The sequence below is a fragment of the Prionailurus bengalensis genome, chromosome C2 (assembly GCF_016509475.1).
Source record: "Prionailurus bengalensis isolate Pbe53 chromosome C2, Fcat_Pben_1.1_paternal_pri, whole genome shotgun sequence".
Lineage (NCBI taxonomy): Eukaryota > Metazoa > Chordata > Mammalia > Carnivora > Felidae > Prionailurus > Prionailurus bengalensis.
Window position 1 is genome coordinate 94,447,339 of NC_057350.1, and position 15,982 is coordinate 94,463,320.

Below are 15,982 nucleotides of genomic sequence, written 5' to 3' on the forward strand. Positions count from 1 at the left end.
ACATTGTTGCAAATGGCAAAGTTTAATTATTTTGATGACTGAGTAATATTCCATTATATGTATACACACACACACACACACACACACACACACACACCATATCCTCTTTATCCATTCATCAGTCAATGGACATTTAGGCTCTTTCCATAGTTTGGCTATTATTGATAATGCTGCTATAAACATCAGGATGCATGTACCCCTTTGAATCTATTTTTATATCCTTTGGGTAAATACCTAGCAGTGCTATTGCTGGGTTGCAGGGTAGATTCTATTTTTAACTTTTTGAGGAACCTCCATATTGTTTTCCAGAGTGGCTGCCCCACTTTGCATTTCCACCAACAGTGTAAGAGGGTTCCCCTTTCTCCATCCTCGCCAACACCTGTTGTTTCTTGCATTGTTAATTTTAACCATTCTGACAGGTGTGAGGTTAGTTATCTCATCAGGGTTTTGATTTGTATTTCCCTGATGATGAGTGAAGTTGAGCATCTTATCATGCATCTGTTAGCCATCTGGATGTCTTCTTTGGAAAAGTGTCTATTCATGTCTTCTGCCCATTTCTTCACTGGATTATTTGTTTTTTGGGTGATAAGTTTGATAAGTTCTTTGTAGATTTTGGATAATTAACCTGTATCAGATATGTCATTTGGAAATATCTTCTCCCATTCCATAGGGTGCCTTTTAGTTTTGTTAGTTGTTTCCTTTGCTGTGAAGCTTTTTATCTTGATGAAGTCCCAACAGTTCAATTTTCTTTTGTTTTCCTTGTCTCTATGACATGTCTAGTAAGAAAAGGGCAAAGAGGTTGCTTCCTGTGTTCTCCTATAGGATTTTGATGGTTTCCTGTCTCACATTTAGGTCTTTGATCGATTTTGGATTTATTTTTGTGTATGGTGTAAGAAAGTTCCCCAACCCCAATTTTGACAGTTTTACCCACTGCTAATTAAATGAGCTTTTTGGTGACTTACTTTATTGAGACTTTCCAAAGAATTCAGTGTAGTTTTCCAAGAAATAATGATTCTCTTTTTGCAGTCACATTTTATTCAACTTGTATAATTTAAATCAAGTAGTTAGAATAACAGGGGCACTTTGGCATAGATAGATTTGAGAACAAAAAAACTCAGCTGGTGGAGAAGAAGTGCAGGAGTGAGCTAGAGCATGGCCTTCTGGCACATGACACATTCAGGACCCTTGACAGGGGAGGAAGAACACTGGATCCTAGCAATCTAATTAAGAACACTTCTAATTCCTATGTGAAAGCATTTCAAATATAGTAACTTTTTGGCTCCATTCAAACAGAATAAGTCCTAGTGCAGAACACATTACAGATTGTCTAGAGTCCTAGGGGTTCTAGAAGGTTTCATGCTGTAGGCAAACTCCCATCAATTGGTAGTAGGCTCCCAGAAACCTGGCTGAGAAAGGACATTAGGGAGACAATGTGTCCCTTTTGCCTGTGACAGCACCAGTTACTCCTCCTGTCTAGGCATCCCATCTGGTTTTGCATTTATGATAGATTTTTCTTTCTTTAAAATATATTTTTTTAACATTTATTTATTTTTTGAGAGACAGAGAGAGATATAGCATGGGTGGGAGAGGGGCAGAGAAAGAGGGAGTCACAGATTCCAAAGCAGGCTCCAGGCTCTGACCTGTCCACACAGAGCCCAACACAGGGCTTGAACTCATGAACCACGAGATCATGACCTGAGCCGAAGTCGGACTCTTTTTTTTTTTTTAAGGACTTGTCATTAATAGTCGCATTAAAGAAAGCTTGGGTGCAGTTGTCAGACCACCAGTTGGTATTTCCAGCTTCTGCCATAATCTTGTCTAGGTGCATGTGTAGTGCATGCTCAGTGAACAGAGCTCTCTCCTTAACACATAGGAAACTGAGAGATGACCAACCCATCTCTATTCCCACTAAAGCATGCAAAACACTTCCTGAAAGAAAAAAAAAAGTGGACTTTGATACATGCCAAAGTCAACTTCTTCGTATCTCAGGAGTGGTGGCAGGGGAAATATTTAAGCATTTTTGTTGTTGTTGTTTTTCCTCTAGTTGTGCCTTTGCTCTCACTGTAGTCTTTTTTTTTTTTTTTTTTTTTTTTACTTTCCATCATTTGCCTTTAATAAAAAATATGGATAATATAAACCCACTACAATATTTTGAAGTACATGAATAATACAGTGTGAGAATTAGGGATATTTTCACAAAGTAAATATAGTAACTGTGTTTTGAAAGAAGATTAGAAGTTAAAGAGGGATAAAACATTTCAGGTAAAGGCATTAAAAAATGGCACAGCCCAGAAACTGAGATTGACTTATTGGTTACTTAGTTCATGTGTTATAAGCAGGAAGAAGAGAATAGGAGAAAAAAGTGCAAAAAGGAAAGTAGGATCCTGACCATAAAAGACCTTCTTTGCCACGCCAGGAAATTCAAGTTCTATCCAGTAGACAATAAGAACCCAGCAAGTGGTGGGATGCCAGGGTGGCTCAGGAGGTTAGACATTGGTCTCTTGTTTTCGGCTCAGGTCCTGATCTCATGGGCCATGGGTTCGAGCCCTGCGTCAGGGTCTGAGCTAGCAGCTCAGAGCCTGTTTGGGATTCTCTGTCTCTCTCTCTCTTTTATTTATTTATTTATTTATTTATTTATTTATTTTTCACTGTAGTCTTAAAGATGCATACTCACCAGGCTGCCAGTCAGCAGGGTCAGTGGGAAGTGGGCAAAATTATAGGAATATGTGTAATAAGTCCAGGAAATAGAAGCTGAACAGTCCTCATGTAAAGCACACCCTAAACACTCTTGTTACAATGGTAACAGGCTTTTAACTTTGCTCTAAATCTGCTCAAGTCAGTAATTATTTTAAGAAAACTGTGCTTGAGCCCATAATTTAACACATAGCAAGCACTGCAGAAGATACATTTACATTTCAGCATGTGAATGTAAATAATTCATTTAAATAATTGTTCTTCAAATTAATCTTAATCATTTTTGATTCTGTAGTTTCTTGCATATGCACCAAAAGTCCATGACAGCTGTTACTGTGCTGGTTCTATTGTCAGAAAATGATCTTGGCCCAAGGTTGAACAAGGCCAATTTGATATCCATGCTATCAGACACTTGAAATAAAAGATTATTTAATCTCACTAATGGGTTGAGTTTTCTCATCCAGTTGATGAAGTTGAAATAAAGTTTTGGGAGCCATTTTGCCAAAGTGAAACACCTTATGTTATTGAGAATAATTGTAATTTTAGTTAAGCTTTTCCCCATGAAGTTAAATGTACTCATTTTGGAGTGATAATACAACTATAAATTTGGTGAGGCAAAGTGCCATGATAAAAATAGTACTCTTACTAAGTTATGAATCTTATGGAACAGACAGCAGAACTTGGAATTGTACTTGCATAATTACAATTCATCCAAAGAAGTTGTGATATTCCACGAATTAAAATTGAAGATATGTTGCCAAAATTTACAACACACACACACACACACACACACACAAACCGAGACACAAAATAAAATGTCTCAGAATGGTAGTATTCATTCTTTCTCTTTTTTCTTCCCATCATCAATTGAATTTCAATAATGTTTGTGCTTTTGAAGAACTACTTTGTAAGTCAACCTTATGTTCTCAAATAGAATTGTAAATGAGTCTTCTATATTTATCTTTTGCTTAAAATCAGTTAAAATCTTTAATCAGAGTAGTTAACAAATGGAATACCAAGAAAAAACCCTAAAAACTAAAAACATCTCTGTTTGAAGCTCTGAGACGTGTAAAGTTACTGAAAACACAGCTCACAACAGGAAAACATTAAAATATCTGCTTACGAAAACAAGAAACTGAGCAAATTATGTAACGAGGATTAGAAATTGTATAGATTTAATTTTGATATTCTAGAATTGATCTTTGGAACATCTCAAAGTTTGAGTTGAATCTTTTGATGGAATGAAATTGAGAAGGTCTACTATTTTCCAAGGTCTAAAGATGGTAAAACACTCAAAAGAATCACAGTCACCTTATTTGACAAATTTTGTCTTATAAAGATTTTGTCAAAGAAAGATACTCTCAGTAGGGACAAAGTACAGAATCTGTAAAAAATTGAGGTTGAAATTAAAATTTCAGTAAGAAACTAACAGAAAAAGAATAGCCTCCTTTTTCTCAGAATTTGCTCTGACATTACTAGAAACAGCAATCAAAGACATCAAGAATTTCACATTTACTCACCACAAATGCAACAGAGAAGGGTACGGTAGGTAATTTTATTCAAAAATGAATAGATTATATTAAAAATGATGTGAAGGCACCTAGTTGGTTAAGCATCCAACTCTTGATTTCGGGTCAGGTCATGACCTCATGGTTCGTGAGATCGAGCCCCATGTCAGTCTCTGCACTGATAGTGTGGAGCCTGCTTGAGACTCTCTCTCTCTCAAAATAAATAAACAAACATTTAAATGTTAAAAATGATTTATTCTTCATAAAAATATTAGTGATACAGTATTAGAGATAGATATGGCAAAAAGCCTGAATAAAGTATACAAATACATGCCAGGAATAATTTTCCCATTTGTTATTTTTAAGCATTCTGAAAATCAATATGAAGTCTTTTTATTTGGATTTAATGTCCACAGGTTTTATTTTTAGGAAAAACTTTGATTTTATTTTATTGGTAGAACTATGAAATAGTTCCATTCACAAACTAGCTTTAACTTGTCAATCAGAAAATAAAAATCAATAATTTTACATTGACTTATTTTTAGTTTTCTTGTTACTGAAACCCCGTTTGGCTGCTCACCACTCGAAGCTAGTACTCAAGAGACAAGAGTTGGTTGGAAAGGAAAGTTGCTTTATTCAGGACGCTGGCAACCTAGGAAGATGGTGGACTGATGTCTAAAGACCATCTCAAAGGCCTGAAACAAGCAGGGTGTTTTAAAAGGGAGGTATAGGGAAGTCATGAAGGTCACTATTCAGGGAGAGCATTCTCAGTATGATCTCAAGCAGACTTACTGCATTAGGGAAGGCTATTTTCTAGCATGGCCAAGCTTGATCTTCTGGGGACACCTCATTACATGTTTCCCCAGGGTCAGTGTTCTGTTGAAATCTCAAAGAAGCTATAATTAATCAAGCTATATAAGCTACAGGGCACAAGTTAATGAGTTAGAGATATGTATCCTTTAGGCTGCTTGGAACAAGCATATCCCCACTGTCGTCCCTTCTTTTCATTGCTATGGAATATGGGCAAATTTCATCTTCTGTAGCTGTTTCAGGCTGAATCAGGGCACAGAAGGGTCTTTGGAATGGAAGGCCCTGACATAGTGCAGGATGTAACTTTGGGCCCCTTTTTCTAAGTGTGTTGGGTGGGGGTAGTACCAAAGGTAGTTCTTTCTTTAAAGTTTTGGATGCCTTCTTGCATCATCTGGGGGCACATGACATTACTAGTCTTGCCCTAAGTATATTCCAGTAAGTCCATAATATTGGTAAGGCCCATTTTTATTATTCCCTCTAGAACTGATCTGATGCTAGTGGGTATCCAAGAAAATAGGCCAGCAAACCAATTCCAACTCCCTTGAAACAGAGGGATGTGCTCTTCTAGGGTCTGCTGCAACCAAGTGGCCTGTTGTCTAATTCTGTCTACACTAGTTTCAGCCGGCAGGGTGGAGTTAGTGTAAGTGGAGCAAGAGTTGTTGGCTACTACAACATACCCCATTTTGTTCACCAAACTAGTCTAAGGCTACTGTATCACTTATCTAGTGTCACGTTAGCCAAGCAGTCCAAAAAATTCTGCGGGTTGGTGAGGGAGTTAGCTGTTTTGTTAGTGATGAGAATTAAGGTTTTAGACAAAAAACACATGTTGATGAGCTGCAACTCCCCATCAGGGGAGCAAACTATACCCAAAGAAATATTCATCTCCATCTGGTGTTTCCCCAGGGAGGTCCTGCCTGACACGGGTGAATAATTTGAGAGAGCTTGTTCAATGGGCAACTTTAGACTTACTATGGACTGAAAAGGGAGCAGTAAGAACTCCTAACAAGCAAGTGCCTCCCGTTGTCCAACTGTTCAAATAATCACATGCCCATGGGGTCCTTTGACTATTCTCAGAGTTACAGGCATGAAAGTTGTCTATACATGAGCTGCTGTGGCAATTTCTCTGAAGTTTACCTCAAGTTGTCTAGCTTGGGCAAACAACAAACATTCAAAGATAATCAGAACTAGAATCTAACATCCACAAATGTGTGTTACTGAAACGTAATTTTTTTTCTCTAAAATCACCTTCATTTCTATCAATGATAGCCAAATTAAGACTAATTTGTTTTTAAGACAAGCCCAGGTTTATTTATTTATTTTTTAGTGTTTATTTATTTTTGAGAGAGAGAGAGAGAGTGAGAGACAGAGCACGAGCAGGGTAGGAACAGCACAGAGCCTGTCGCAGGGCACAAACCCACAAACTGCGAGATCATGACCCAAGCTAATGTCAGATACTTAACTGACTGAGCCACCCAGGCACCACAAAACAAGCCCAATTTTAACAAACTTGGCTTAATAAGCAGATAAGCATAGCAGGAATAGTAATTGACCATATAAATTCTTTAAAACCTGCTTTGTTGGAACGTTTTATAAGGAATTTCAGATTGAATTTTTAATAGCTTCTCAAGGCCAGAAGTCAAGCCAAATGCTTGCCATTAGATTTGCCTGCAATACCTATAGATTCAGGTGAATTTATCTTCTCCACCTTCCCAAAACATCCGGAGGTTCCTGTACCTGCTAGGAAGTGACATTTTTACTCATTGATAAGGCTGCTGGGAAGTCTAAGCAAGGTACCAAGCCAACATTTCCAAGGGGCTCCATTGGCTCCATAAAGTCAACCTTCGTTCCTTCAAGCTGTCTGGTCATATCTGAGTCTCTGCTTGTCTCTCTCAATTATGACATTCCAGTCAAAGCCTTGGTAATCTAACCAATGATTTCAATGGTGTCCCATTACAAAGACAACAGGTTCTTACTGAACTTATGCAAACAGTTACAATTGCCATGGAAGAAAAAATACTAGGAGTTTATGAATTCTGGAGGGTTCAGATAGGGAGAAAAGATAAATGTTTCAGTTTATTCACGAAGGAATATTATCATATTTCTATAAGTTACAGGTATCTTAAGAGAAAAAGTTTCCTTAAATCTGGAAGAGCAAACATATCAAACAAGAGTCCTAAAGGGCGCCTGGGTGGCTCAGTCTGATGAGTGTCTGACTCTTGATTTTGGCTCAGGTCATGATCCCAGGGTCATGGTATCGAGGCCGGTGTCTGGTTCCGTGCTGAGCATGGTGCCTGCTTGGGATTCATTCTCTCTCTCTCTCTCTCTCTCTCTCTCTCTCTCTCTCTCCCTTTGCTCCTCTCTCCTGCTCTCTCTCTCTCTCTCTCCCTCTAAAATAAATTAAAATAAATTAAAAAAAATAAAAGAGTCATAAAAACTATAATCATCTTTCTTAATTCACTTAGTCCCATGTAAATAATCTTGTTCTGTTTGAATGCAGCTTTTCCTTAATTTCAGAAATGCTTACCCAGTTCAGTTTTATGATCTGAAAGATAGCAGAAACCTGTGTTTGTCAAAAATCCTTTTCATGAATCTCCCTGAAGATGAAACACATTTTCTAAGAGCACCAAAACAATAGCTGTAAATGACAAAAGACTCAAAAAATGGACACTGTCAAAGATCTGAAGAGAGTTCATTATAATGCAGCTGACAAGGAAATCCAGTTATTTTGGTGACATACATTTTAATAAGTAGAATGTCAAGTGATGACCTTAAGCCAGGACATATTATAACTTTAGAAATTTCATATAATTTCTAGAACAGTTATAACATCAACCCACACAATATAACCTAAGAAGATTTATCATCATTTGTTTGACAATGTTTCCCATGTAATTTAACATAACAAATAAACAAGCTTAATTAGTCAAAAAGACTTCATTTAGAATTTGACTTTTGGGGAAGTTTTGTTAAAACCTTCAGAAGGTTTTAAAGCTCCTGCTTAAATAGGATTACAGATCATTATAAAACTTCATGTTTAATTATTTAACCAAGATGGCAATAAGAGATACTACAGCTTGTATAGTTGTTAACAAAACTTAGCTCCTTTAATGTTGAGAGGTTTTAAGACCTGATCAAGACGAAACATAGAAAATTTGATTTTCTGGAAAGATTAAAAAAAAAACATTGTTTATGATTTCTTATCAAGAGCAGACCAACAATCCAAGAAAATTTTGTCTTTTTAATAGAGAAAAGCCAAATTTCAACCTTATGCTAGTATACTTTTAAAACTCGTTCATTCCAATCTTAGTCTTGGCCACCCATAAAATTCTTTTCTAAAGATTCCCTTTCACGAACTTTCTACTTTTTTTTTTTAAACATTCAGAATTTTTCCTAAGCCTTCTCTCTCTAAATAACCAGTCTCATTTTAGGACAAAATTACTTTTTTTTCCCTCAACAAAAATGCATTCCCATTCTTCAAACCTTAAAAAAACACACCTTACTTTTTATGCATATAGAGTTGTTTCCTTAACATTTCTAGCAGTCTTAATTACACTTATCAGAATTTTAACTCTTAGAAACCTTAGTTTCTAGAGAAAACTAAGTAGTAACTAATTGTGAACTGTGTGTTAAACCAGAAGTCTTTAGATTGGCAAATTTGTAAATATGTCATTATTTTGGAAATGTGCTTTTTTGTAGTACAATTTTCAATAAAGCATAAAACACATTTACTGGAAGACCCAAGTATCTTTAGTTTCTCTGTAATAAGAAGCCAAAAGCAGATAAAAACCTATGTTTAGTAATTAAGATTTCAGTATTTATCTCATTTGAAAAAGACTTAGAAATCCAATAAATTCAACCCAATTCATCATTTAATTGCAAAACTTCAGGGGCGCCTGGCTGGCTCAGTTGGTAGAGCATGCGACTTTTGATCTCAGGGTTGTAAGTTCAAATCCCCCACTGGATGTAGCGATTACTTAAAATTTTTAAAAAATCTTTAAAAAAGAAACCAACAAACTCCAAAGTTTCAGGTTGCCAAAGATTTTGAAAACTGTTTAAAAGTTTATCTATAAGCCTTTTTATTTATTTAACCTAAAACTTCATGACACAAAATTAACTATCATTTTGAGTCATTTTTTACTGACAAATGACAACAGATATAATATGAGCTTATGTGACCTTTAGTAAACCTTGGTAGAATAAGTTTTGTATTTAGTACTGACAACTCGAAAGACATGTCTATTTTAGCTAAACTAACAACCTTGAATTAGCTTTAATACCGAATATGTTGCACCTGTGTCCACTAAAAAGCCATTCAATTTGTTCCCCACTGTCAATTTCATGTGGGCTCCTATGGGAAAATCTGAAGTGGGCAGTTTAAGTCTAGGGGAGATTCTGGGCCCCTTCATGTTGATTTGGGAGGTGCTCCAGTTTGAACCTCATAAGGAGGTAGCCTGACGGCTTAGACTTTTTTCTCCTCCATTGTGAGGGTAGGAGGAGCAGGAGACAATGGCACCCAAGGCACTGAGGATGGTATAGGAGCCGGCTGTGCAAGCGGCCCAGGTGGTGGTGCAGAACAGGAAGAGAAGGCAGAGGCGGAGGTAGAGGTGGCAGGGGTGGCACGGGCAAGGCCACAGGTGGACTCAAACTTTGGACTAACATTCTTTTATCTCTGTCTCCTGTCTCTCCTTGCAAAGCAGGCTTTGTCTCTGGTTGCTTTTCAGCCCTCTGCATCATTTATTCAAAATATGTCCTAATGGACTTTCTTTGGGAACGGAAGGAGTAGACCCCAAGGCAGAAGTTCAGAAAGAACACCAAAGAAACAGAACTATGACTAAATGAAGCCTAGCTAGTGCTACAATAAAATACCATTTTCTTTTTAGTCATGGGATTATAGCTGTAGGTGTGCCAATCAGAAAATACCAGTCCCAATGGACTCTGAGAGGGGATTGAACTAGATCCCCCCATTTTTACACAAATACTAAAACAAATCAGGTACTTGTCAAACAAGCCAACTCCCCTTCTAAGAGGAGAGAATGGGGGGGGGGGGCACCTGGGGAGCTCAGTTGGTTAAGCATCTGACTTTGGCTCAGGTTGTGATCGCATGGTTTGTGAGTTCCAACCCACACCGGGCTTTCTGCTGTCAGCGCAAAGCCTGCTTCGGATCCTCTGCCCCCCCCCCCCCCCCTCTCTAGCCCTCCCCTGCTCATGTGCGCTCTCTCTCTCAAAAATAAATACACATTAAAAAAAATAATGAAGGAAAAAAAAAACTAAGAAGAGAGACTGGCACAAAGTCACTTTAGAGTCTTGTCCCTTACCAGGGGTACCATAAATTGACCCAGAAGGGTCCAAACAGCTTAATTGGCCAAACTGCAATAAAAGAGGACTCCCAGCATGCATTCTGGTGGAATTACCCTGCCGTGGAGCCTATTAGCTCATCCCAGTTCACGTTTCCTTTCCACCAACAGGAAGTAACGGGAGGCAGCTGAGGCTGAGCAGCGGCAAGAAAGGAGATTCCCCCAAACAAAAGTATCTGCAGCTGTTTGGGAACATCCTTAAAATCAATAACCATGAGCAGCTGTCTCCCTGACATCAACATCACTAACTCAGGAAACCAATGGTGGGCTCAGGAGTGCTGCTGCGAATATCTGCTCTCTGTAACCTGGGAACAGGTAAGCCCTGGCATTGCTGTCACAGCCAATCACTCTGTCCTGGGGAGACCTGAGGAGGATAGATGTTTGGGGGGGGGGCATAGACTCCTGGCTGGCTCACCAAAATCTGTTACCAAAGCCCGAGTTTAGCTGCTCATCTCTTTAAAGCCAAGACTCAAGAGACAAGTGTTGGTTGGAAAGAAAAAGTTGCTTATTCAGGAGGCTGGCAACCTGGGAAAATGGTGGACTGATGCCCAAAGACCATCTCCAAAGTCTTGGAACAAGCAGGGGATTTTAAAAAGGGAAGCACAGGGAGGTGATGAGGGTCGCTGTGCAGGGGAAGCATTCTCAGTATAATCTCAAACAGATTTGCTGGCATCATGGAAGTCTATTTTCTAGTATGGCCAAGTTTGGTCTTCTGGGAACACCTGGTTCCTTGTTTCCCCTGGGCCAGTGTTCTGCTGAAATCACAAAACTATAGTTACTAAAGCTAGGCAAAGGTAAAGGGTTAGAGATAGGTAACCTTTAGGCTGCTTGGAACACAGTTACATTCTCTTTCAGTCTTCAAAGTGTTCTAGAATGGCCCATGATTTGTATTATCAATTCTAAAGCTACATCTTATGTCTGCAGTAAAAACTGTCATGATCTGTTGGTGATATCTGCTGTGGGTGAGATAGTCTTGGGGAATTTTCTAATTTTGGCAATTCTTGCTGGAAAACAATACTTATAGTAACTATTAATCTCTACTTGTCCTGTATGAAGGAAAAAAAAATGTTTATATGGCACTGCTGGCCCTAAAGGAAGCCCCAAAGGAGGATTTCCCCAAAGGTCTCTGGTAACACAGTTGTTACAGGGCAGAGATTCCCATTTAGTCTTGAGAGCCAGGAACAAGGGTAACCTATCAGATAAATAACAACATCATCTGAATTCTGTGATTTCAATGGTTTGTGTGACCCTCTGCATCAGTTTCTTGCTTCCTTTTTTCTGTCTCTTTATCTCAAGAGCTTCAAGACGTGAAGCACTAATAAGAAAAAAGAGGGAGAGACTGGTGGCTATGATAACTACCTGGGGAAGCAGTGCTGTGGCTCATGCAGCCCTCCCACAGGGGAAGAAGCCTTGTGAAAATGGAATTTTGTAAGGAGGCAGCTTACTGGACATCATTGCACTAAGCACTAGACTCATCTCTTTTAGACTGGTCTCCAGTCTTGGTCTTCTCCATTGCGGGGACCTTTACCATGAATCCACTTCAGCCACTCACTCCTAAGCTGACATGTTGAACAGTGTTGAAATCTTGCATTGAAACATCCCATTTGGCGACCACAGTCTTCTCCCGTTCCAGGGCTCTCAGCCATTACCCCTTTCACACAGAAAGTCTTCAGTTCTTTACTTTTTTCCTATTAGTCCCCTCCCATCTCCATGATCCTAATTCAATCCATGACCCTCACAGCAACCACTTTCCAGTGAGTGTTCTCAGTTCACGTGCCTGCTTTCTACCGTGTCACTGTTTCTAGATCAAGGCAGCTATCCTCCTTCCTGGTTTCATGCTCCACATGCTGAATGGTGCCAGAGAAACATCTCATAGCACTAAGTACTTGGTGGAACAAACTCTCCTGATAATCAGCACTCTGTGCTCGTGTGTCCTTACTCCGCTCTCATTCTTCACATAATCTACTTAGGACCTTGTCCTCAAACCATGCCAGACCCTCAGCAGATACCCTTGTATGTTACTTTAAAAGGAAAGAAGTCATGAGTTGAGAGCTCTCTTAGCTGGTTGACACCATATGGAAAAGGTCACACGGAACTGCACTTGCCCTTTGCCCCTCCTATCATGTCACAGTGGGAGCCATGTCTGCCCTTGTTTCCAGCAGTGCTCTACTTGCTTTCTCCTCTCATCTCCAATGACTTTCCCCTCTCTGCTCGTATCTGCCATCAGAATTTAAGTCTGCTCAAGACTTTTTAACCATAAAAAAAATCTTCACTTAACTCCTGCTATGTACTGAATTGTGTGCCCCTCATTCGTATCTTGAATTTCTAACTCCCCATGTGACAGTATGGAGATGATACCCTTATGATGACATTAATGCTCTTATAAGAAGAGACACCATTTTTTAGCTCCTCCTGACGAATGGAAAAAGAAATTGTGGTTTATATACACAATGGAATACTATGTGGCAATGAGAAAGAATGAAATATGACCCTTTGTAGCAACGTGGATGGAAACGGAGAGTGTTATGTTAAGTGAAATAAGTCATACAGAGAAAGACAAGTACCATATATTTTCACTCTTACGTGGATTCTGAGAAACTTAACAGAAGTCTATGGGGGAGGGGAAGAAAAAAAAAAGAGGTTAGAGAGGGAGAGAGCCAAAGCATAAGAGACGCTTCAAAACTGAGAACAAACTGAGGGTTGATGGGGGGTGGGAGGGAGGGGAGGGTGGGTGATGGGTATTGAGGAGGGCACCTTTTGGGATGAGCACTGGGTGTTGTATGGAAACCAATCTGACAATAAATTTCATATTAAAAAAAAAGAGAGAGACACCAGAGAGCTTGCTTTTGCTCTCCCCCCATCTCCACCCCCCCACCTCCATCCCCCCCTCCACCTCCACACCCCCCCGCTCTCCACCTCCACACACACCCCCCCCGCTCTCTACCTCCACCCCTCCCTGCTCTCTACCTCCACCCCTCCCTGCTCTCTACCTCCACCCCTCCCCGCTCTCCACCTCCACCCCTCCCCGCTCTCCACCTCCACCCCCAACTCTTTCCACCACCACCCCCCTTCCCTCCCCCCGTTCCCCCTCCTCCCCACCATGAGGACACAGGAAGGAGATGACCACCTACAAACCAGGAAGAGAGGTCTCACCAGAAGCTAACCATGCTAGCACTTTAATCTTAGACTTACAGCTTCCAGAACTGTGAGAAATAAATTTCTGTGGTTTAAGCTGCCTGGTCTATACTATTTTGTTAAGACAGGATGAGCAGAGTAAGTCAATCCTACGGTGACTTCCAGCTGTCACCCTAGTTCTCTCCTCCCCTTCACAGCCAAACCTGCTGAAATATTCAGCATCGCCTTTCTCTCCTTCACTCATTTATTAACCCACTGACATCATAGAATGCTAATAGTACTAAAAAAGAAAGTTTAAGCAAGGCCACACAAGGTCCTGTGCTAGGACCACTTAGTCTGCTCCATGGAGAAAACATGTGTTAAACAAATAACTGCCAATAATTATTTCACTAAAATTGAGTTGTGTGCTATGGTGAAGAAGTGTCAGGTGGATGCTGTGAGAGCTCTTTCCTTTACCTAGCTGGGCCTGGGGTCTAAGACTGATGAGGGCATCCTTGGGGTAATGACATTTATGCCATAGCACAAGGATGAGTGGGAGCTGATCAGATTGTTGAAGAGGAGTGGACAATTCCAAACATAAAGAATAATGGAAAAGGTCTGAGTTATGAAGAATATAACGTTTTTGAGGAACTATGAAAGGTCACAGGGCTGGAGTATAACGGGGTAAGAGAAAAAGTGACCAAAGGTGGACACTGCCTGAGAGATAGGCAATCTCAAAGGCGACACCAGGGATTTTGATCAATTTTCTAAGAGTGATGTGCAGCCAGTGATGCAGTGATGGCGTTGGAGTGTCTCTTGATCGGTCTGACTAGGGGGTTATCAATTTTGTTGATGCTTTCAAAGAACCACCTCCTGGATTCACTGATTTTTTTTTTTTTAGATTCTATTTTGTTTCTGCTCTAAATTTTATTATTTCCTTCCTTCTACTGGTTTTGGGTTTTTAATTTTTCTACTTTTTCTAGCTCCTTTAGACATAAGATTAGTTGTTTATTTGAGATATTTCTTCCTTCTTGAGGTAGACCTTTATTTCTATAAACTTCCCTCTTAGAACAGCTTTTGCTATACCCCAAAGAGTATACCATTGTATTTTCATGTTCATTTGTCTCCATGTATTTTTTGGTTCCCTCTTTGATTTCTTGGTTGAACCATTAATAGTTTAGTAGCATGTGATGTAACCTCCATGTTTTTGCGTTCTTTTCAGATCTCTTCATGTGGTTGATTTCTTTTATTTTTAAGTTTTTATTTCTTTATTTTGAGAGAGACAAAGACAGTGTGAGTGGGGAAGGGGCAGAGAGAGGGAGAGAGAGAATCTCATGCAGGCTCTGCACTGTCAGCACAGAACCCAATGCAGGGATCAAACTCACAAACTGTGAGATTATACCCAAGCCGAGACCAAGAGCTGGGTGCTTTACCAACTGAACAACCCAGGTGCCCCTCATGTAGTTGATTTCTAAGTTTATAGTGTTGTCAGAAAAGATGCATGGTATGACTTTGAGCTTTTTGAATTTTTTGAGAATTGTCTTGTGATCTAATATGTGATCTATTCTGGAGAATGTTCCATGTGCCCTTGAAAAGAATGTGCATTCTGTTCTTTTAGGATGGAATGTTTTGAATATGTCTATTAGACCCATCTGGTGCAATATTTCATTCAAAGCTGCTGTTTGTTGATTTTCTGTATGGGTGATCTATCCCTTGATGTAAATGAGGTGTTAAAGTCCCCACTATTATTATATTAATACTATTGATGACTTTCTTTATGTTTGTTATTAGCTGCTTTAGGTATTTGGTTGTTCCCATGTTGGCTGCATAAATATTTATAATTGTTTTATCTTTTTTGTTGGATTGTTCCCTTTATGATTATGTAATGCTCTTCTTTGTCCCTCTTACAGTCTTTGTTTTGAAGTCCACTTTGTTCTGTGTAGGTATTACTACCTTGGCTTTCTTCTCACTTCCATTTGCATGACGAATTCTTTTCCATTCCTACATTTTTAAAAGTTTGTTTGTTTATTTATATCTTTTATTTTTAAAATATTAAATATAATTTATTGTCAAATTGGTTTCCATACAACACCCACTGCTCGTCCCAACAGGTGCCCTCCTCAATGCCCATCACCCACTTTGCCCTCTCCCGCACCCCATCAGCCCTCAGTTCTCAGTATTTAAGAATCTCCTATGGTTTGCCTCCCTCCCTCTATGTAGCTATTTTTTTCCCTTCCCCTCCCCCCTGGTCTTCTAAGTTTCTCAGGATCCACATATGAGTGAAAACATATGTTATCTGCCTTTCTATGCCTGATTTACTTCACTTAGCATAATACCCTCCAGTTCCATTCACGTTGCTACAAATGGCCAGATTTCATTCTTTCTCATTGCCAAGTAGTATTCCATTGTATATATAAACCACATCTTCTTTATCCATTCGTCAACTGATGGACATTTGGGCTCTTTCTATAATGGCTATTGTTGAAAGTGCTTCTATAAACA